Source organism: Ranitomeya imitator, chromosome 10 (genome assembly GCF_032444005.1).
Source record: "Ranitomeya imitator isolate aRanImi1 chromosome 10, aRanImi1.pri, whole genome shotgun sequence".
Lineage (NCBI taxonomy): Eukaryota > Metazoa > Chordata > Amphibia > Anura > Dendrobatidae > Ranitomeya > Ranitomeya imitator.
In genome coordinates this window covers 30,539,874-30,564,423 of record NC_091291.1, presented here as the reverse complement: position 1 = coordinate 30,564,423, position 24,550 = coordinate 30,539,874, and the positions used below count along the sequence as shown (strand labels likewise).

The 24,550-nt window shown below is 41.6% G+C and overlaps 1 protein-coding gene across 1 annotated transcript in view; it reads right to left on the bottom strand.

Annotated features, from left to right (window-relative positions):
• LOC138651471 (tetraspanin-4-like) overlaps nucleotides 1-12,130 on the bottom strand; it is a 127,703-nt gene extending 115,573 nt beyond the window's left edge. Inside the window, exon 1 of the mRNA XM_069741706.1 lies at nucleotides 11,933-12,130. The gene's annotated coding sequence lies outside the window, so the exon portion shown is untranslated. The remainder of the gene's footprint in view (nucleotides 1-11,932) is intronic.
• Nucleotides 12,131-24,550: the final 12,420 nt, after the last annotated feature.

Below are 24,550 nucleotides of genomic sequence, written 5' to 3'. Positions count from 1 at the left end.
TTCAATCCAAAATAGAGTCATGTTCTGTTCATCATTGCTGCTAATGTACATGTGTTGTTTCCTGAAACTACAGGAAGTTAAAAGTCTAAAAAAACAAAAAAAGCCCCGGTGGCCATTATGAGAACTGCAAGATTTCTATTTATTATTAAAATAACATAAAAAAAATTCAAAAATTGAATATAAAATCTGATTTAAAATAATAAAATAAATTAATAGCTTATTTTTTTTACAATGTCTCCCCTTAAAGAAACGATATGAGATTAGAACCACGTCTACTTTCTTACAAAAACAGCGCCACTTTAACCAGTGGCTGTTCCTGGTATTGCAGCTCGGGTAAATAAACCTATTCTGCATAAATACAACTTATGGACACGTTGTTTCTGGAAGAAATAAATGTTCATTTTTATTTTTCCTGTGACGCATACATTTCGGAGTACTGTCCTGCTGGTCTGCAGCTGCATATACTCCTTTTTTTTTTTCACGTGCAAAATCGAAATGGCCATAACGTTTCCAAAACTGACCACAAAGTGACCACATCAAATATGTGAATTTCTTGCCCACGTGTTAGGTTTGGATGCAGACAGTGATGGTTGATCACGGGGGCTTTAATCTTCCCTTAGATGTAAAAAAAACCGAAGTGGTGACTACAGACATACAGGATGTGGAGAGGTCATGGAGAAAACCCTTACACTAATGGTAAGTACACAACACCGGCCTGAGACATGGTGCCGGGCAGATGTGTCCAGGATCCTTCCGTCTGATGGAAAACACATGCTGATCATATGATCCTGCATAAACTGTGAGACTTGGCCACAAAAACCCAAAAGGACCAGTAAAATCACACAACTAAGTAAATAAAGTCGTAAAATGTCCTACAGATACAATAAAAAAAGGTGAAAAAATAATATTAAAAGCGTTCTTCTACAATAAAAAATCATTATCATCTGAGCAGATTTATGGCCATAGATGACACCAAAGGGCGTGTGGAAAGTCCTCTGATTTTAGTCCATATTTTTAGCTCAGGGTTTTCCCAGTAGTGACGACCGAAATCTGCATTTACGGCCCCGTGTTTCCTGAAATATTCTATCAATTCTGGAAAGACTAAAGTGAACTGAAACGCGTGGTAAGATTTAATTACCCATTTACCAGCTCATGTTCCAGGAATTTGGCCATGAAACCTACATGTTGGGTTTTTTTTTTTTCGGTATGAGTGGATGAGATGACAAACTTAAAGAATTATGACCAATTCAACCATACTGAGCTTGAAAGCATTACATTAGCAGTGCTTAAAGGGGTTGTCCAGTGAAGATCCATGGCATAAGACCTATGGGACCTCCACAGATTGGCACAACAGGGCACTTTTATTACCATTAGTGCACATGTTCGATCACCGCTCCAGTCATTTTCTATGGCTCTGTCGGAAAAAGCCAAGCGCAACGCTTGGCAGTACCTTAGGGGGTTAATAGAATGGCGGATACACTGTCGTTCTCTTCTAACATAAAAAGGGATAAACGTTCTACATTCTGTCAATTGATGTGAGACCGACCAATCTAAAGTTATCACCTTTCCATAACTTTGTCTTCCATGAACAACCCATTTAGGACAAGACCATGAGGACCAGAATTTTTCCTCGAAGGTCAACTAGGAATTTTAAAAAATTCCATCTAAAACTAGAGTCATGAGTTTGCCAACCTCAATAAACTTCTCCAACCTGTAGTCATTCATGTGGAAACAAGGTTAGGGTAGTCGGTTCTCATAATAGACAAGTGATGGTTCTGTGGTCACTATATTGGTTTCATGGTTTTCTTTAACTCCATCACCATTGGTGGTGAGGAGGTGGACGTTGCACCCTGACCCTGATGTTTGGATGACCGACAGACCTGTCTGTAACATAACTAATGGTATTAAGTGGTCTTCAAGTTATGAAACTGTCCCTAACTCCATAGAACCAGTGTCCTCTACAAAGACCCTACAAGTCAGACCCCAAATCTCAGCTTCCTCCACCTCTATAACATTAGAAGGGGAAAGGATGGAATATTAAGGTTACACAGTTTGGTCGATCCTCCAGATATGTGATAAATATACGATCTGCTGAGATATTTAACGATCCTGAGAGTTGGGGTCCAAAGAGCCCCTGGTTAACTTGAGGTGTGGTTACTACAGAAGGAAGTGTGGTTTGATGATGGTTTTAAGAAACACAATATGACATTACAGTTGATTGAGAAGGTTTGCAGGACTTGGTGTCCATGTCTGGACTCCATTGCTGCCGGACCGGAGCACGGTGAACTTCCTTGGTTGACACTCAAGTGTCAACATCCTGGGCACCTTACGCGATGTCATGACATTGCAGGAGCTATCCCAGGATGTGCCAACCGGGAATGTTGGCACTGTCCTAATCTGGCCGCCACAGAGAATGACTGTAGATCAGGGTCCTGCAAATCTTTTGGCTCATCTCTGTATGACATCCATTTTGCCAAAACTAAATACCATGTACATTGCTACCTACAGTTCTCCTGATGCTCCCATTTAAGGGGACTGAGGTCCCCACTGCAATCATGTACCATACTGGTCACACTGCAGTCAATCACTCACTGGCCACAGTCCTGATGAAGGTATGGGCAGAGAGTCACTGATGCTGCCATGTTATGCAGCACAGAAGGAGGGTGCATGTAACTGCACGGCTTTTAATAAAGCAAAATCTACATTCTCAGGCATTTGAGGGACATTTGGCTATTTTTGTCTAGTCTAAGTTTGCACAGCGTGTGACCTGTGACTTACAGGCGTCACTTGTATACACATCTGTAGCTTTCCCATGTGCTGCATTTGAGATATCAGTCCGATGTCCTCGCTTCCTCATTGGATCCTCCTTGAAGTTTCCAACTTTTACGAGTTTTTATCTTCTTCTAGCACCAGATCTAATTAGCAGACTTGAATATCTCTGGGTGAACATGGAGAAATCTCAAGCCCGGAGCATCCGAATTGTTGGATGAGATGATGTCACCATCTCCACAGCAGAAGAACATCGTTGGCCGCTCCAGAGACTATGTGCATGGAATAGTAATCATTACTGATTGTCTCTCCCCTCCTCCTTGTCTGTACTTCCATCCAAGTGACATTTTTATTAGTTGACGAGCTTAGTGGGTCCTGTGGTTTTCTCGTAAAATCGGCTTCTACCAACACCCATAAAAAGTGATGTTCCATCCAGTCGAAAACACATCAGTTCTTCTTCCAACCAAAACAATGTAGGATTTAACAACGCTTTAAAGTGCGGACGTCTGGTTTGGTGGAAACCGTATCTATCCCAGCAGAATAACTGGAAACACATCCCGTTGCTATTCACATTGGGAAGACTTGTTCTTGGGGTACGCGGCCAAGATAGGGACCCCTGGTCATCAATTATACGGGACAAGTGCATAATATATGGCCAGTTTGGATCCTGCAAACCGAAATGGACTAGTCTAGTAGACTTCTAGATCGATAGGACAAGATCGGAACTTGCCAATATCGCAAAAAAATAGTAGTGGAGGAGGTTTTGGAGTGGATGCCCCCTTTCCATATGTCATATTATGAAATAATAAAGTTAGGGGGCCTCCAATAAGTTACTGGTTGTCATATAAATATGGGAATGAACCTTGATGGCTTCCTACGTTGAAAGAAACTTGCCCAACGGTACTATCGCTCTAAGCCGCAACCTCCCTGTTTAGTAACTAGTTACTCATGAATGATCCTATATTTACCCCTTTTTTCCATAATCATCCTCCCTATTGTCTTACCTTCTATTAACCCCTTCAACATGAGTGATACATTCCTTGAATTTAATGGGCGCCATATTCCAAATTTTCCGCTTAACGTTTCCTCGCATGACCCAAACCCAGCTTTTCTAAGCCAACGTATAAGTCAACATGGCATGGCTACTCAATGCCAAGTGCCAGTGTAAAGGGGGGTAGTTTAATGTAGTGGTTTTTTTTCTATCAATAAGAGATCTATACGCCCTGCCCAATTTTTTTTCCTACTGACAGTTTTAGCAGTGGAAGAAATCATGCCTTTCCAAAACCCTGCCGTGAACTGTGCCGATTCATCAATAGAGTCCCAGATATTACTCAACCGTCACCAAGAAACAGATAGAAAACACTGACGACACGCGCCGTTATGTCCCATAACTCATCCAGGCTTTAGGCCTGTCAATATCTCTGTTGCCGCAGCCAGTAACGTTGTGTGCTTCAGACACTTGGCTACCACCACACGCACGATTATCCCTGCCAGTATCAGTCCATGTAATAGCAGTCAGTAAAAAAGGAAGTCCTGGTAGTAAAACCTAGCACTGGCAAACCGCAGACAACGCACCACAAAACTATGGTTTTACTGTAATCTGCGGGTTCAGTGATCCCACATCAATTACATGACACCTTTTAGAATCACCATTTTTGAAGCAGGGCAAAAACGACAAAACGTCTTCCTTGTCGTCTTTTGCGTCATTTTTGCAGCGACATCTTTTTTTCTTTTTACGTATAAGATAGAGACGACTGAAGAATGATCAGGTCACTTTTTTTAAATTTCCGAAGCCTGACACGGTTAAAAGAAGTTGTTTTTGGCTTTCTGTTTTTTTGCTTGGTTCCAGGCAGAATCCGCCTGAAAAAAAGATGTTGTGTGCACATACCCTAAAAGAAGCAAACTAAAGCTTTGCATGGGGTGAAAAAAAGATAATACAGATTATGCAATTGTTTACACAGCAATTACCTAAGGGTGGAGTTCCACTTTGAGGGGGCAGTCAGACGGCCGTATAAATGGGACCATGATCGGTACACAGTGCACGGACTGGTCGGCAACTCTCCCAAGACGAGCATGACAGTTTCATGTATTTCTTGGGTCCGGATGGGAGAGTCCGTGCACTGCGTTCCAATCACCGTCCGATTTATGCGGCCGTCTGATATCCTCAGATATCACAAGTCTCTTCTTACATCTGGAGACATCTTTAGGATGGTGGGTACACTATGCAATATAACAATATTCACCTGTGACGTATATATCCTCTGATATCACAAGTCTCTTCTTACATCTGGAGACATCTTTAGGATGGTGGGTACACTATGCAATATAACAATATTCACCTGTGACGTATATATATCCTCTGATATCACAAGTCTCTTCTTACATCTGGAGACATCTTTAGGATGGTGGGTACACTATGTAATATAGCAATATTCACCTGTGACGTATATATCCTCTGATATCACAAGTCTCTTCTTACATCTGGAGACATCTTTAGGATGGTGGGTACACTATGCAATATAACAATATTCACCTGTGACGTATATATCCTCTGATATCACAAGTCTCTTCTTACATCTGGAGACATCTTTAGGATGGTGGGTACACTATGCAATATAACAATATTCACCTGTGACGTATATATCCTCTGATATCACAAGTCTCTTCTTACATCTGGAGACATCTTTAGGATGGTGGGTAAACTATGTAATATAGCAATATTCACCTGTGACGTATATATCCTCTGATATCACAAGTCTCTTCTTACATCTGGAGACATCTTTAGGATGGTGGGTACACTATGCAATATAACAATATTCACCTGTGACGTATATATCCTCTGATATCACAAGTCTCTTCTTACATCTGGAGACATCTTTAGGATGGTGGGTACACTATGCAATATAACAATATTCACCTGTGACGTATATATCCTCTGATATCACAAGTCTCTTCTTACATCTGGAGACATCTTTAGGATGGTGGGTACACTATGCAATATAACAATATTCACCTGTGACGTATATATCCTCTGATATCACAAGTCTCTTCTTACATCTGGAGACATCTTTAGGATGGTGGGTACACTATGCAATATAACAATATTCACCTGCGACGTATATATCCTCTGATATCACAAGTCTCTTCTTACATCTGGAGACATCTTTAGGATGGTGGGTACACTATGTAATATAGCAATATTCACCTGTGACGTATATATCCTCTGATATCACAAGTCTCTTACATCTGGAGACATCTTTAGGATGGTGGGTACACTATGCAATATAACAATATTCACCTGTGACGTATATATCCTCTGATATCACAAGTCTCTTCTTACATCTGGAGACATCTTTAGGATGGTGGGTACACTATGTAATATAGCAATATTCACCTGTGACGTATATATCCTCTGATATCACAAGTCTCTTCTTACATCTGGAGACATCTTTAGGATGGTGGGTACACTATGTAATATAGCAATATTCACCTGTGACGTATATATCCTCTGATATCACAAGTCTCTTCTTACATCTGGAGACATCTTTAGGATGGTGGGTACACTATGTAATATAGCAATATACACCTGTGACGTATATATATCCTCTGATATCACAAGTCTCTTCTTACATCTGGAGACATCTTTAGGATGGTGGGTACACTATGCAATATAACAATATTCACCTGTGACGTATATATATCCTCTGATATCACAAGTCTCTTCTTACATCTGGAGACATCTTTAGGATGGTGGGTACACTATGTAATATAATAATATTCACCTGCGACGTATATATCCTCTCATATCACAAGTCTCTTCTTACATCTGAAGACATCTTTAGGATGGTGGGTCCACTATGCAATATAACAATATTCACCTGTGACGTATATATCCTCTGATATCACAAGTCTCTTCTTACATCTGGAGACATCTTTAGGATGGTGGGTACACTATGTAATATAGCAATATACACCTGTGACGTATATATATCCTCTGATATCACAAGTCTCTTCTTACATCTGAAGACATCTTTAGGATGGTGGGTACACTATGTAATATAGCAATATTCACCTGCGACGTATATATCCTCTGATATCACAAGTCTCTTCTTACATCTGGAGACATCTTTAGGATGGTGGGTACACTATGCAATATAACAATATTCACCTGTGACGTATATATATCCTCTGATATCACAAGTCTCTTCTTACATCTGGAGACATCTTTAGGATGGTGGGTACACTATGTAATATAATAATATTCACCTGCGACGTATATATCCTCTCATATCACAAGTCTCTTCTTACATCTGAAGACATCTTTAGGATGGTGGGTCCACTATGCAATATAACAATATTCACCTGTGACGTATATATCCTCTGATATCACAAGTCTCTTCTTACATCTGGAGACATCTTTAGGATGGTGGGTACACTATGTAATATAGCAATATACACCTGTGACGTATATATATCCTCTGATATCACAAGTCTCTTCTTACATCTGAAGACATCTTTAGGATGGTGGGTACACTATGTAATATAGCAATATTCACCTGCGACGTATATATCCTCTGATATCACAAGTCTCTTCTTACATCTGGAGACATCTTTAGGATGGTGGGTACACTATGCAATATAACAATATTCACCTGTGACGTATATATATCCTCTGATATCACAAGTCTCTTCTTACATCTGGAGACATCTTTAGGATGGTGGGTACACTATGCAATATAACAATATTCACCTGTGACGTATATATCCTCTGATATCACAAGTCTCTTCTTACATCTGGAGACATCTTTAGGATGGTGGGTACACTATGTAATATAGCAATATTCACCTGTGACGTATATATATCCTCTGATATCACAAGTCTCTTCTTACATCTGGAGACATCTTTAGGATGGTGGGTACACTATGTAATATAACAATATTCACCTGCGACGTATATATCCTCTCATATCACAAGTCTCTTCTTACATCTGGAGACATCTTTAGGATGGTGGGTACACTATGTAATATAGCAATATTCACCTGTGACGTATATATATCCTCTGATATCACAAGTCTCTTCTTACATCTGGAGACATCTTTAGGATGGTGGGTACACTATGTAATATAACAATATTCACCTGCGACGTATATATCCTCTGATATCACAAGTCTCTTCTTACATCTGGAGACATCTTTAGGATGGTGTTTACACTATGTAATATAGCAATATTCGCCTGTGACATATATATCCTCTGATATCACAAGTCTCTTCTTACATCTGGAGACATCTTTAGGATGGTGGGTACACTATGTAATATAGCAATATTCACCTGCGACGTATATATCCTCAGATATCACAAGTCTCTTCTTACATCTGAAGACATCTTTAGGATGGTGGGTACACTATGTAATATAGCAATATTCACCTGCGACGTATATATCCTCTGATATCACAAGTCTCTTCTTACATCTGAAGACATCTTTAGGATGGTGGGTACACTATGTAATATAGCAATATTCACCTGCGACGTATATATCCTCTGATATCACAAGTCTCTTCTTACATCTGGAGACATCTTTAGGATGGTGGGTACACTATGTAATATAACAATATTCGCCTGCGACGTATATATCCTCAGATATCACAAGTCTCTTCTTACATCTGGAGACATCTTTAGGATGGTGGGTACACTATGTAATATAATAATATTCACCTGTGACGTATATATCCTCTGATATCACAAGTCTCTTCTTACATCTGGAGACATCTTTAGGATGGTGGGTACACTATGCAATATAACAATATTCACCTGTGACGTATATATCCTCTGATATCACAAGTCTCTTCTTACATCTGGAGACATCTTTAGGATGGTGGGTACACTATGTAATATAGCAATATTCACCTGTGACGTATATATATCCTCTGATATCACAAGTCTCTTCTTACATCTGGAGACATCTTTAGGATGGTGGGTACACTATGTAATATAGCAATATTCACCTGTGACGTATATATATCCTCTGATATCACAAGTCTCTTCTTACATCTGGAGACATCTTTAGGATGGTGGGTACACTATGTAATATAACAATATTCACCTGCGACGTATATATCCTCTCATATCACAAGTCTCTTCTTACATCTGGAGACATCTTTAGGATGGTGGGTACACTATGTAATATAGCAATATTCACCTGTGACGTATATATATCCTCTGATATCACAAGTCTCTTCTTACATCTGGAGACATCTTTAGGATGGTGGGTACACTATGTAATATAACAATATTCACCTGCGACGTATATATCCTCTGATATCACAAGTCTCTTCTTACATCTGGAGACATCTTTAGGATGGTGTTTACACTATGTAATATAGCAATATTCGCCTGTGACGTATATATCCTCAGATATCACAAGTCTCTTCTTACATCTGGAGACATCTTTAGGATGGTGGGTACACTATGTAATATAGCAATATTCACCTGCGACGTATATATCCTCAGATATCACAAGTCTCTTCTTACATCTGAAGACATCTTTAGGATGGTGGGTACACTATGTAATATAGCAATATTCACCTGCGACGTATATATCCTCTGATATCACAAGTCTCTTCTTACATCTGAAGACATCTTTAGGATGGTGGGTACACTATGTAATATAGCAATATTCACCTGCGACGTATATATCCTCTGATATCACAAGTCTCTTCTTACATCTGAAGACATCTTTAGGATGGTGGGTACACTATGTAATATAGCAATATTCACCTGCGACGTATATATCCTCTGATATCACAAGTCTCTTCTTACATCTGGAGACATCTTTAGGATGGTGGGTACACTATGCAATATAACAATATTCACCTGTGACGTATATATCCTCTGATATCACAAGTCTCTTCTTACATCTGGAGACATCTTTAGGATGGTGGGTACACTATGTAATATAGCAATATTCGCCTGTGATGTATATATCCTCAGATATCACAAGTCTCTTCTTACATCTGGAGACATCTTTAGGATGGTGGGTACACTATGTAATATAATAATATTCGCCTGTGACGTATATATCCTCTGATATCATAAGTCTCTTCTTACATCAGGAGACATCTTTAGGATGGTGGGTACACTATGTAATATAATAATATTGACCTGCGACGTATATATCCTCTCATATCACAAGTCTCTTCTTACATCTGGAGACATCTTTAGGATGGTGGGTACACTATGCAATATAACAATATTCACCTGTGACGTATATATATCCTCTGATATCACAAGTCTCTTCTTACATCTGGAGACATCTTTAGGATGGTGGGTACACTATGTAATATAGCAATATACACCTGTGACGTATATATATCCTCTGATATCACAAGTCTCTTCTTACATCTGAAGACATCTTTAGGATGGTGGGTACACTATGTAATATAACAATATTCGCCTGCGACGTATATATCCTCTGATATCACAAGTCTCTTCTTACATCTGGAGACATCTTTAGGATGGTGGGTACACTATGTAATATAGCAATATTCACCTGCGACGTATATATCCTCTGATATCACAAGTCTCTTCTTACATCTGGAGACATCTTTAGGATGGTGGGTACACTATGTAATATAGCAATATTCACCTGCGACGTATATATCCTCTGATATCACAAGTCTCTTCTTACATCTGGAGACATCTTTAGGATGGTGGGTACACTATGTAATATAGCAATATTCACCTGTGACGTATATATATCCTCTGATATCACAAGTCTCTTCTTACATCTGGAGACATCTTTAGGATGGTGGGTACACTATGTAATATAGCAATATTCACCTGCGACGTATATATATCCTCTGATATCACAAGTCTCTTCTTACATCTGGAGACATCTTTAGGATGGTGGGTACACTATGTAATATAATAATATTCACCTGCGACGTATATATCCTCTCATATCACAAGTCTCTTCTTACATCTGGAGACATCTTTAGGATGGTGGGTACACTATGTAATATAGCAATATTCACCTGCGACGTATATATATCCTCTGATATCACAAGTCTCTTCTTACATCTGAAGACATCTTTAGGATGGTGGGTACACTATGTAATATAGCAATATTCGCCTGTGACGTATATATCCTCTGATATCACAAGTCTCTTCTTACATCTGAAGACATCTTTAGGATGGTGGGTACACTATGTAATATAACAATATTCGCCTGCGACGTATATATCCTCTGATATCACAAGTCTCTTCTTACATCTGGAGACATCTTTAGGATGGTGGGTACACTATGTAATATAGCAATATTCACCTGCGACGTATATATCCTCTGATATCACAAGTCTCTTCTTACATCTGGAGACATCTTTAGGATGGTGGGTACACTATGTAATATAGCAATATACACCTGTGACGTATATATATCCTCTGATATCACAAGTCTCTTCTTACATCTGGAGACATCTTTAGGATGGTGGGTACACTATGTAATATAGCAATATACACCTGTGACGTATATATATCCTCTGATATCACAAGTCTCTTCTTACATCTGGAGACATCTTTAGGATGGTGGGTACACTATGTAATATAGCAATATTCACCTGCGACGTATATATCCTCTGATATCACAAGTCTCTTCTTACATCTGGAGACATCTTTAGGATGGTGGGTACACTATGTAATATAGCAATATACACCTGTGACGTATATATATCCTCTGATATCACAAGTCTCTTCTTACATCTGGAGACATCTTTAGGATGGTGGGTACACTACGTAATATAGTAATATTCACCTGTGACGTAGGAGCGCTATGCAACGATCTTTTTGCTGTGTCGCAACCAAAGTCGCCATGTCTCCCCAGCCTTAAAGGGAGTCGTAGAATATGAAATTGCTAACCAAGCAATGACCTAAGGATGGAGTTCCACTTCAGCATCTGGTTACACTTTTGCTAAAAACTAATAACAAAGGAGAGCGGACCCCCTGCGTAATTCATACATAGGTTCCAAGTTTGCGACACTTTTTCGTAGAGTGGCGTAAAACTCGACAAATCACTACTGACTCGATTCTGGACCCCCAAACGGAACAACGATGCAACTTTTTTTAAGGAGCCCCCCTCTCGCTATGGAAGTTCAGCCGATGCCGCTTACCTCTGTACAAGACGTAGAGACAAGGGGGGGCCGCCTCACGAATCTCTAGTCGATGGCTGGACCCCGCAGATAGGATGTTATTCTTGCTCTTCTGTCTTTCTCCACCCCACCATGAACTATAGAATAATCCCCTTTTTCAGTGGCAGAGCTCTGTAGTTCCCCAGTGTGGGCTCAGTAGTGTCTGGCTGGGAGGGTAGTGGCGCTGCTACAAGAGGGGCTGGGACTAGTCTTGTGATTGGGAGTTGTTAGGTGAGGGTCTTACAGGAGGAAATGGGAGGGGGGCACGCACTCTTATGGGAGCAACACAAGGGGTGCTGGATAATTCAGACAATATGTGTGCGAAAGGTTATTTTTAAAGTTTTCCGAAAACTTTTTTTTTTTTCCACTTCACAAACTTCAGGAATTTCTGTTTAGCAAATAACCTCGTCTCCATACTTGGACGGGATTCAGACTGAAAATGTCCCCCGAGTTTTGTCTCTTTTTTTTTATTTTTTTGGCACTTTTTTTTGGATGCCATTCAGACTAGTAATATATAAAATCATTTGGGGGGGGGGGGGGGATTGTTAAATTCCTATTTTGTATTGTCTGCTCACATCTGGTTTAACTTGGAGAACGCTCAGTAATATGATCAGGAAATAATAGAAAAGAAATGCGGATGTAAAAAAAAAAAAATCAATATAGGAACGAAAAGGGAAAGAAGTGAGAGGTTACTATGCAGAGCGCCAAAGAGAAGTCTCTCCTCGCCATGCTTTACACTGCAGCTCAGGAAGTGAGGGCATGGGCAAATAAGCCTCAATAAAGGAGATTTATCAGTTGTGCGATGTGGACACCTGGGGTCTCCCAGAGTTTCCTTGCCATTGTTATGCTACGAGTGCTGCAGCTCATCAGTGGTCGGTAATGGATTGGCTGCAGTGCTTACATGACATAACAACGTCATGCAATCTCTGGGAGACCTGGTGCCAAATTCACTAGAAAGGCCCCAGTGCGGGAGGTGAGTATCTGTTACACCAGGGAATATAGTATTTAAGAAAGGGGTTGTTCACTACTTGGACACCTTAAAGGGTTATTTTCCATCCTCACAAATGGGTACTTGTTGGATAGGGCTTGTAAAAAACAAGCAATTTTGCAATTTACTGCTTGTTAAAATTTTCAACCGTTCTTGAGATATTAACATTTTTCTTTTGATTAAAGCTCGTTGCCTTGGAGACCGACCACCGCTGCTAGACAGCAAAACACACTCAGTGCTGAGAGGCTCGTTTCTATTAACCATGTAAGCACTGATTTGAAGCCAGCCAAGATTTCTTACCTTGTAATCCCGGCCAGCTTCAGCATAGCGCTTACGATCTAGATGGCAGCGTTGGTCGGTCTCCAAGGCAACCGGCAAAGTGTTAATATCTCAAAAACGGCTGCAAATTTTAAGAAGCAGTAAATTGCAAAAGTGCTCCTTTATAATAGCTCTATCCGACAATAGCCATCTGTGGAAATGGGAATAATCAGCCTACAGCCTGCAGTGATCCTCAACCTACTGAACAGCCGTACAACCAGCTCTTCCCTCTCCTAGTGTATCCTCACCCACCCCCTGCAGACTGTGAGCCCTCGCGGGCAGGGTCCTCCCTCCTTATGTACTCGTGTGCCTTGTTATCTGCTCATGTTTAATGTATTTGTCTATATTTGCCCCGTATTCACATGTAAAGCGCCATGGAATAAATGGCGCTATAAAAATGTATTATAATAAAATAATAATAAATAATAATCACTTTAAGGAGACAAATTAATATTGGGGAAAAAAATATGCATATTAGTTTTCTCTAGGTGGAACGAAGACTATGCCACTGGTGTCATCTTTTGGATAGCCGATATCTAACCCTTTTACCAGTCATAAACTCATTTGCAGCTGGTTTGAAAGAATTAGACCCCCAATTCCCGATGTATTTAGTCCCTGATGCAGTTTTGGAGGGACTGGTTCTTCTTTAGAAGACAACTTGTGCATGAAGTCCTATTGACCATGACTTTTGCTAATGTTTGTCAGTCTTGTCCACATGTACACCCAGGGCCCCAAATATTGCATTAATATTTTATTTATTATATATACAGTAGAAACCAAAAGTTTGGACACACCTTCTCATTTAAAGATTTTTCTGTATTTTCATGTTCAAAACAGCTGACATATCGCGGCTTTGATGCGGGCTCACCGCGGAGCCTGCATCAAAGCAGGGGATCTGACCTCGGACGTACTATCTCGTCCGAGGTCAGAAGGGGGTTAAAGATTTTTCTGTATTTTCATGACTATGAAAATTGTACATTCACACTGAAGGCATCAAAATATGAATTAACACATGTGGAATTATATACTTAACAAAAAAGTGTGAAACAACTGAAATTATGTCTTATATTCTAGGTTCTTCAAAGTGGCCACCTTTTGCTGTGATGACTGCTTTGCACACTCTTGGCATTCTCTTGATGAGCTTCAAGAGGTAGTCACCGGGAATGGTCTTCCAACAATCTTGAAGGAGTTCCCAGAGACGCTTAGCACTTGTTGGCCCTTTTGCCTTCACTCTGCGGTCCAGCTCACCCCAAACCATCTCGATTGGGTTCAGGTCTGGTGACTGTGGTGGCCAGGTCATCTGGCGTAGCACCCCATCACTCTCCTTCTTGGTCAAATAGCCCTTACACAGCCTGGAGGTGTGTTTGGGGTCATTGTCCTGTTGTAAAATAAATGACGGTCCAACTAAACGCAAACCGGATGGAATAGCATGCCGCTGCAAGATGCTGTGGTAGCCATGCAGGTTCAGTATGCCTTCAATTTTGAATAAATCCCCAACAGTGTCACCAGCAAAGCCCCCCCCACACCATCACACCTCCTCCTCCATGCTTCATGGTGGGAACCAGGCATGTAGAGTCCATCCGTTCACCTTTTCTGCGTCGCACAAAGACACGGTGGTTGGAACCAAAGATCTCAAATTTGGACTCATCAGACCAAAGCACAGATTTCCACTGGTCTAATGTCCATTCCTTGTGTTCTTTAGCCCAAACAAGTCTCTTCTGCTTGTTGCCTGTCCTTAGCAGTGGTTTCCTAGCAGCTATTTTACCATGAAGGCCTGCTGCACAAAGTCTCCTCTTAACAGTTGTTGTAGAGATGTGTCTGCTGCTAGAACTCTGTGTGGCATTGACCTGGTCTCTAATCTGAGCTGCTGTTAACCTGCGATTTCTGAGGCTGGTGACTCGGATAAACTTATCCTCAGAAGCAGAGGTGACTCTTGGTCTTCCTTTCCTGGGGCAGTCCTCATGTGAGCCAGTTTCTTTGTAGCGCTTGATGGTTTTTGCCACTGCACTTGGGGACACTTTCAAAGTTTGCCCAATTTTTCAGACTGACTGACCTTCATTTCTTAAAGTAATGATGGCCACTCGTTTTCTTTACTTAGCTGCTTTTTTATTGCCATAATACAAATTCTCACAGTCTATTCAGTAGGACTATCAGCTGTGTATCCACCAGACTTCTGCTCAACACAACTGATGGTCCCAACCCCATTTATAAGGCAAGAAATCCCACTTATTAAACCTGACAGGGCACACCTGTGAAGTGAAAACCATTCCCAGTGACTACCTCTTGAAGCTCATCAAGAGAATGCCAAGAGTGTGCAAAGCAGTCATCAAAGCAAAAGGTGGATACTTTGAAGAACCTAGAATATAAGACATAATTTCAGTTGTTTCACACTTTTTTTAAGTATATAATTCCACATGTGTTAATTCATATTTTGATGCCTTCAGTGTGAATGTACAATTTTCATAGTCATGAAAATACAGAAAAATCTTTAACCCCCTTCTGACCTCGGACGAGATAGTACGTCCGAGGTCAGATCCCCTGCTTTGATGCAGGCTCCGCGGTGAGCCCGCATCAAAGCCGCGATATGTCAGCTGTTTTGAACAGCTGACATGTGCCCGTAATAGGCGCGGGCAGAATCGCGATCTGCCCGCACCTATTAACTAGTTAAATGCCGCTGTCAAACGCAGACAGCGGCATTTAACTACCGCTTCCGGCAGGGTGGCCGGAAATGATCGCATCGCCAACCCCCGTCACATGATCGGAGGTCGGCGATGCTTCAGAATAGTAACCATAGAGGTCCTTTAGACCTCTATGGTTACTGATCCCCGGCAGAGCCGATCATGCTATGCCTGCTTCTAGCCTCCCATGGAGGCTATTGAAGCATGGCAAAAGTTAAAAAAAAAAGTAAAAAAAAATGTGAAAAAAATAAAAAAAATATAAAAGTTTAAATCACCCCCCCTTTCGCCCCAATCAAAATAAATGAATAAAAAAAAATCAAATCTACACATATTTGGTATCGCCGCGCTCAGAATCGCCCGATCTATCAATTAAAAAAAAGCATTAACCTGATCACTAAACGGCGTAGCGAGAAAAAAATGCGAAACGCCAGAATTACGGTTTTTTTGGTCGCCGCGACATTGCATTAAAATGCAATAACGGGCGATCAAAAGAACGTATCTGCACAAAAAATGCTATCATTAAAAACGTCATCTCGGCACGCAAAAAATAAGCCCTCAACTGACCCCAGATCATGAAAAATGGAGACGCTACGAGTATCGGAAAATGGCGCAATTTTTTTTTTTTTTTTTTTTAGCAAAGTTTGGAATTTGTTTTCACCACTTAGGTAAAAAATAACCTAGTCATGTTAGGTGTCTATGAACTCGTACTGACCTGGAGAATCATAATATTAGGTCAGTTTTAGCATTTAGTGAACCTAGCAAAAAAAACAAACAAAAAACAAGTGTGGGACTGCACTTTTTTTGCAATTTCACCGCACTTGGAATTTTTTTCCCGTTTTCTAGTACACGACATGCTAAAACCAATGATGTCGTTCAAAAGTACAACTCGTCCCGCAAAAAATAAGCCCTCACATGGCCAAATTGACGGAAAAATAAAAAAGTTATGGCTCTGGGAAGGAGGGGAGTGAAAAACGAACACGGAAAAACGAAAAATCCCAAGGTCATGAAGGGGTTAAATGAGTAGATGTGTCCAAACTTTTGGTCTGTACTGTATCTACTATATAATTGCCTAAGGGTCACTTCTGTTTGTCTGTCTTTCTGTCTGTCACGGATATTCATTGGTCGCAGCCTCTGTCTGTCATGGAAATGCAAGTCGCTGATTGGTCTCGCCAGCTGCCTGTCATGGCTGCCGCGACCAATCAGCGACTGCCACAGTCCGATTAGTCCCTCCCCTACTCCCCTGCAGTCAGTGGCCGGCGCCCGCTCCATACTCCCCTCCAGTCACCGCTCACACAGGGTTAATGCCGGTGGTAACGGACTGCGTTATGCTGCAGGTAACTCACTCTGCCGCTATTAACCCTGTGTGACCAAGTTTTTACTATTGATGCTGCCTATGCAGCATCAATAGTAAAAAGAACTAATGTTAAAAATAATTAAAAAAAACAAAAAGCCTGCTATTCTCACCCTCCGTAGTCCGACGATGCGCTCGCGCCGGCCGCCATCTTCCGTTCCCAGAGATGCATTGCAAAATTACTTAGAAGACTTAGCGGTCTCGCGAGACCGCTAAGTGATCTGGGTAATTTCGCAATGCATCCTGGGAACGGAAGATGGCGGCAGCCGCGCGCATATCGCCGGAGCTTCGGTGGATCCCAGGGGGTGAGTATATAACTATTTTTTAATTTAATTATTTTTTTTTAACAGGGATATGGTTCCCACACTGCTAAATACTATGTGGGCTGTGTTATATACAGCATGGCTGCTATATACTACATAGGCTGTGTTATATACTATGTGGGCTGTGTTATATACTATGTGGGCTGTGTTAGATACCGCGTGGCTGCTATATACTACATAGGCTGTGTTATATACTATGTGGGCTGTGTTATATACTACGTGGCTGCTATATATTACGTGGGCAATGTTATATACTACGTGGCTGCTATATACTGCATGGCTGCTATATACTGTGTGGGCTGTGTGATATACTATGTGGGCTGTGTTATTTACTGCGTGGCCTATATTAACGCATCGGGTATTCTACAATATGTATGTATGTATATAGCAGCCACATGGTATATACCACAGGCCACGTAGTACTCCTATATACTATGTGGCCTGTGCTATATACTATGTGGCTGCTATATACATACATACATATTGTAGAATACCCGATGCGTTAGAATCGGGCCACCATCTAGCAGATATATATAAATATATTATGTATATATTGCGCCACCTGGTGGTGGAAGCTGGTATGAGCGCCAGCTGCAATAATCCCTATAGCTGCACATTGAAGTTAGAAGTCGCACAGAGACTTTTTGTCAGACTGGAAAATGTAAACAATGACTTTAGAACACTAAGGCCATGTTCACACAGTGCGTTTTTTACCGCGGAACCGCGGCGGTTTGGCCGCTGCGGTTCCGCAGCTGTTTTCCATGCAGGGTACAGTACACTGTACCCTATGGAAAACAGGACACACTGTGCACATGGTCCGGAAATTGTAAAACAAAAGCCGCGCTGAATAGCTCCCGGAAAAAAGAAGGAGCATGTCAATTCTTCTTCCTGAACCGCAGCGGTTCTGCACCCATAGACCTCCATTGTGAGGTCAAAATCGCAGTAAAACCCGCAGATCAAAAATATATCTGCGGGTTTTACTGCGATTTGATGTGCAGAACCGCTGCAGCAGGAAGTGCGGGGGAGCGGGTGGAAGTGCGTGGGCGGAGTGTGGCTGCCCCCCCGTGCTCCGATCCCGCCCCCCCGTGCTCCGATGCCCCCCCCCCCCGTGCTCCGATGCCCCCCCCCAGTGCTCCGATGCTCCCCCCGTGCCCTAATCTCCCCCCTTTATACTTACCCGGCGTCCCGGTGTCCGTCCGGCCGTCTTCTCCCTGGGCGCCGCCATCTTGCAAAATGGCGGGCGCATGCGCAGTGCGCCCGCCGAATCTGCCGGCCGGCAGATTCGCTCCAAAGTGCATTTTGATCACTGAGATATAACCTATCTCAGTGATCAAAATAAAAAAATAGTAAATGACACCCCCCCCACTTTGTCACCCCCATTGGTAGGGACAATAAAAAAATTAAGAATTTTTTTTTTTTTCACTAAGGTTAGAATAGGGTTAGGGTTAGGGTTAGGGTTAGGGGTAGGGTTAGGGGTAGGGTTAGGGGTAGGGTTAGGGTTAGGGGTAGGGTTAGGGGTAGGGGTAGGGTTAGGGGTAGGGTTAGGGGTAGGGTTAGGGGTAGGGTTAGGGGTAGGGGTAGGGTTAGGGGTAGGGTTAGGGTATTTTCAGCCATTTTAGCCCTAAAAAGCTTCCTAGGAAACACACAGTAAAAAAAGGATAAAAAAAACGCATCAAAAAACGCATCAAAAAACGTATCAAAAACGCATCAAAAAAGGACAAAAAAAGGACCTGCGTTTTCTGCCAAGAGCTGCAGTTTTTTAAAAAAACTGTCCTGAAAAAAAAAGGATGGAAATCCTGAACGTGTGAACATACCCTAATTTATTTTTTTGCAGCAGCAAACAGGGTACACTATGCACCATTATATGGTCACATGCTATAAAAAGTCAGCTCCGCAGTAAGACAAGTGTTCCTTTGAGCTATGTGACAAGTGACTGTAGCAGCAATCCCCTGGCATCTCAGACAGGCGGGGGGCGCTCTACATTCTTTGTGACATTTGAAGTTACAGTATATGCATGTGGCCAGGAGATCATAGGGAATGCATGAAAGGTATGCGACCTGACCTATTCCCACAGTAGATCACAAGCTACTCAGTTCTTCAGGATATGTCGGGTGCACACGGGTCATGGCCGGAAAGTGTTGGCTTCATTGAAATTGTTCCGAAAAATGAAGTCTTTCTCCCAGATTATTGCAATTACTAGTTTTCTTATACACATGTTTATTTCCTTTGTGTGTATTGGAACAACACAAAAAAAAAAAAACAGAGAAAAAAAGGGCAAATTTCACACAAAACCCCCAAAATGGGCCGAACAAAATTGTTGTCACCCTCAACATAATATTTGGTTTTACACACTTTGGGATAAATAACGTCAATCAATTACTTCCAATAACCACCAACGAGCTTCTTACACCTCTCAGCTGGAATTTTGGAGCGCTCTTCTTTTGTAAATTGCTCCAGGTCTCTCATATTTGCAGGCGCCTTCTTCCAACAGCAATTTTCAGATCTCTCCACAGGTCATCAATGGGAATCAGATCTGGACTCACTGCTGCCACTTGAGAACTCTCCAGCTCTTTCTTTCCATCCATCATTGTCCTGTTGGAAGATCCATGACCTAGGACGTAAACCCAGCTTCCTGACACTGGGCACTACATTGTGACCCAAAATCTTTTGGTAGACTTCATATTTCATGATTCCTTGCACACAGTGAAGGCACCCAGTGCCAGTGGCAGCAAAACAGCCCCAAAACATCTTTGAACCTCCACCATGTTTGACTGTAGGTACTGTGTTCTTTTCTTTGTACGCCTCATTCCATTTTTGGTAAACAGTACAATGATGTGCTTTACCATAAAGCTCTATCTTTGTTTCATCTGTCCATAAGATGCTTTCCCAGAAGGATTTTGGCTTACTTACGTACATTTTGGCAAACTGCAGTCTATATTTTTATGATGTCTCTGTGTCAACCTTGGGGTCCTTCTGTGTCTCCTGCCATAGCATTTCATTTCATTCACATGTTGATGGATAGTTTGCACTAACAATGATGCATCCTGAGCCTGCAGGACAGCTTGAATTTCTTTGGAACTTGATTGGGGCTGCTTATCCACCCTCCAGACTATCCTGCATTCCAACCTTTCATCATTTTTTTGTCTGCTATCCACATACAGGAAGCTTAGCTACAGTGCCATGGGTTGTAAACTTCTTGGTTATGATGCACACTATGGACAAAGGAACATCAAGATCTCTGGAGATGGACTTGTACCCTTGAGATTGTTGCTATTGTTCAGCAATTTTGGCTCTCAAGTCCTCAGACAGTTCTTTTCTCCTCTTTCTGTTCTTCATGCTTAGTGTGGCACATGCAGACACACAATGCAAAGATTGAGGCAACTTCTCCCCTTTTATCTGGCTTCAGGTGTGATTTTCATATTACCCACACCTGTTACTTGCCACAGGTGAGGTTAAACGAGCATCACATGCTTGAAACAAAGTTGTTTACCCACAATTTTGGAAAGGTGCCAATTTTCACTCGGCAACATTCATTGGTGCTTGGTTCTGGAAAACACCCATGGAGTCAAAATCAGCATTACACCTGTAGATAAATTCCCAAAGGGGTATAATTTACAAAATGGAGTCACTTGAGGGGGGATTCTGCTCTTCTAGCAATTAGGGTCTCTGTATATGGAGTTCACAAACCGCTCTAGGAAAATCTAGGATTCAAATTGTGCTCCGTCCCTCCCGCAATTATCCGTATGGCTAAGCAGTACTGTACAACCACATATGGGGTATTTGCCACGCTCAGTAGAAATTGTGGGACAAATTTTGGTGCCATTTTTACCCGCTTCTTGTGTGGAAATGTAAAATTTGGGGCTAAAACTAAATTTTGATGGCAAAAACGTAGTTATTTTTCTTCACTGGTCAATGGTATAAAATTCTGTGAGACACACATGATGTCAATATGATCACTGCACCCCTAGATGAATTCATTGATAGGTGTAGTTCATAAAATGGGGTCACTTATGGGGGATTCTGCTATTTTGCACCTCATGGGCTCTCCCAGTGGATCATGCCACCAGCAAACCATAACCGTAAAATCTGGCGCTCCTTGACTTCTGAGCTTTGCACTGTACCGTTTCCCGATTACATGCAGGGTATTGGCGCACTCAGGAAAAATAGGACCTCAGTTTGTTGTAAAAAAAAATTCCTATTAGTCCTTACAAAAAATCTAAACACTTGAGGCTAAAACAACATTTTTGTGAGGAAAATGTGATTTTATCATTTTCACGGCTCAACGTTATAAACTTCTGTGAAGCACCAGGGGTTTCAAGGTGCTCACCATGCATCTAAATACATTCCTTGAAGGGTCTATTTTCCAAAATGGTGTCACTTGTGGGGGGTTTCCACTGTTTAGGCACATCAGGGGCTCTCCAAATGGGACATGACGAGCGCTAATGATTCCAGAAAATTTTACATGCAAAAAGTCAAATGACCCTCCTTCCCTTCTGAGCCCTGCCGTGCACCCAAACAGTAGTTTTCTCCCTCATTTTGGGTATCGGCGTACTCAGGAGAAATTGTACTACAAATTGTATGAAGCAATATCTCCTGTTACCCTCATGAAAATGCAATATTTTGTGCTAAAATCACATTTGTGGGTGAAATTTGATTTTTTTTATTTTTATTTTTACGGCTCAACGTTATAAACTTCTGTGAAGCACCCAGGGTAGATAAGTTCCCAGAGGGGTCTAGTTTCCAAAATAGGGTCACTTGTGGGGAATTTTCACTGTTTAGGCACATCAATGACTCTCCAACTACGACATGACATCCGCTAATTAGTCCAGCAACTTTTGTATTAAAAAAAGTCAAATGGCGCTTCTTCCCTTCCGAGCCCTGCCATGCGCCCAAACAGTAGTTTTCTCCCTACTCAAGAGAAATTGCACAACAAATTTTGGGGACAAATTTTTTCTGTTACCCTTGTCAAAATAAAGAATTTTGGATCGGAAGTAAATTTTGGGGGAAAGTAAGTTAAATGTTCACTTTTTTTTCCAAAAATTCCTGTGAAGCACCTGAAGGTTTAATAAACTTCTTGAATGTAGTTTTGAGCACCTTGAGGGGTGCAGTTTTTAGAATGGTGTCACTTTTGGGTATCTTCTATCATATAGACCCCTCAAAGTGACTTAAAATGTGACCTGGTCCCTAAAAAATGGTGTCAAAATGAGAAATCACAAAACAATTTGGTTCCAAAATTGTGCTGATGTAAAGTAGACATGTGGGAAATGTTATTTTAGTATTTTGTGCGTCATATCTCTGTGATTTAAGGGCATGAAAATCCAAAGTTGGAAAATTGCAAAATTTTTGTAAAATTTCAAGTTTATTTCATAAAAAAGCCAAAATGCTGGAGATGACGGATCCATCGGAAGGGTTCACACACGTCACCACGGGATTGCAGTTATTTTATTCTCCGCTCCTTGGGTTCATATTTCATGTACCTGCAGATATTATTGTAAAGGGCAGAACATCTCGGTGATAAATAGCGCTGACCTAGGAGACCCCATGCCCAGATATCTGCCACCGCACATTTATATATCGTGTTTCCCTCATTACATGGATGAGACCTTTTACTGCATCTTATTTTATGAAGGTACGGCCTGGAAATAATCATGGAGGAAATTAAAGTCAAGCCCTTGATTAACTGCTGTGACCTTGATGATAATGATTATAAGCAGCCATTAAATGCACTGCGTACGTAGCGATATGATATAACACAGGGATCTGCTACAGACAGAGGAAGGACTGGGGAAGTTTGTACAAATGGCACAGCAGCAGTCAGCCATGGGCCATGTATGAGGTATCGGGATCTGGCCAGCATTAACATCTTTAAATTTAAGTTTCAATGAGGACCTGGTGGTTAAGGGAGCGGTGTAAGACTTGTTAGCTGGGAGCCCTGATACCTCATGCAACACCTAAAATTTTCTTTTCCAGCCACACTCCCAAGTGGCACGAACATCAGTTTCATACAGTACTATTGGTAGAAAAAAGTAAGGAAAGTAACGCAGGTAGTTGAGTGAAAGTAAGCACAGGCCTGACTGTCTAAGAGCTCTACTTACACGAGCAACCACCAGATGGACACCCAACTTGGAGTCTCCACATTTCAAAAAATAATTGTCACGCACCACTAAAGTGGCATCAATTTCCACAGAGTGGAAACAATATAATAGGCTTCTGGCACACCTTCCACTACAGGCAACCCAACCCAACCCAACTTCGAGTCTCCACATTTCCAAAAATTGTTTGTATCATCAACAGCAGTAGCAACAGCAGGCACAGAAGACATCACGAAGGTGTCACAGACTGCTATAAGGTGAGATCAATGCATGACACTAAAAACGACACCATCGCCTAGTCTGCCCAGTCTGCAACAGGGATGCAAAAGTCATTGGAGAGCCATGACTTGTTCATTTTGGTGAAAGTTAGGCGGTCTACACTTTCAGAGGACAGGCGAATGCGCTTATCCGTCAGGACACCTCCAGCAGCGACGAAGACACGTTCAGAGAGAACGCTGGCTGCCGGCAGGACAAAACCTCCAAAGCATGACAAACGAGCTCAGGCCACTCTTCCATTTTTGAAGAACAAAATAAAAAAGGGTCCAAACACACCCTAATGGTATTGATAATGAGCGCCAGGCGGAGATGTCATGGTGGGTTGAGAAAGATGTGTTGTGCTAGGTGACAGAAAAAACAGCAGTCATGTCCACTTCCATAACAGCTGACGGGCTCTCACTCACCGTGACTGTAGGTGGTGAACAAATGCAGTTTCTGCATCTGTAGGCCTGTGTGAGAAGACGTGGCACAGTGAAGAAGAAGCAGCTGATGTAGTTGATGGGATGGGCAGTGGTTGTCAAGGTCCTCTAGTCGGCATTTTAGAGCAGTGAGATTCCCGCACTAAGGCATGTGG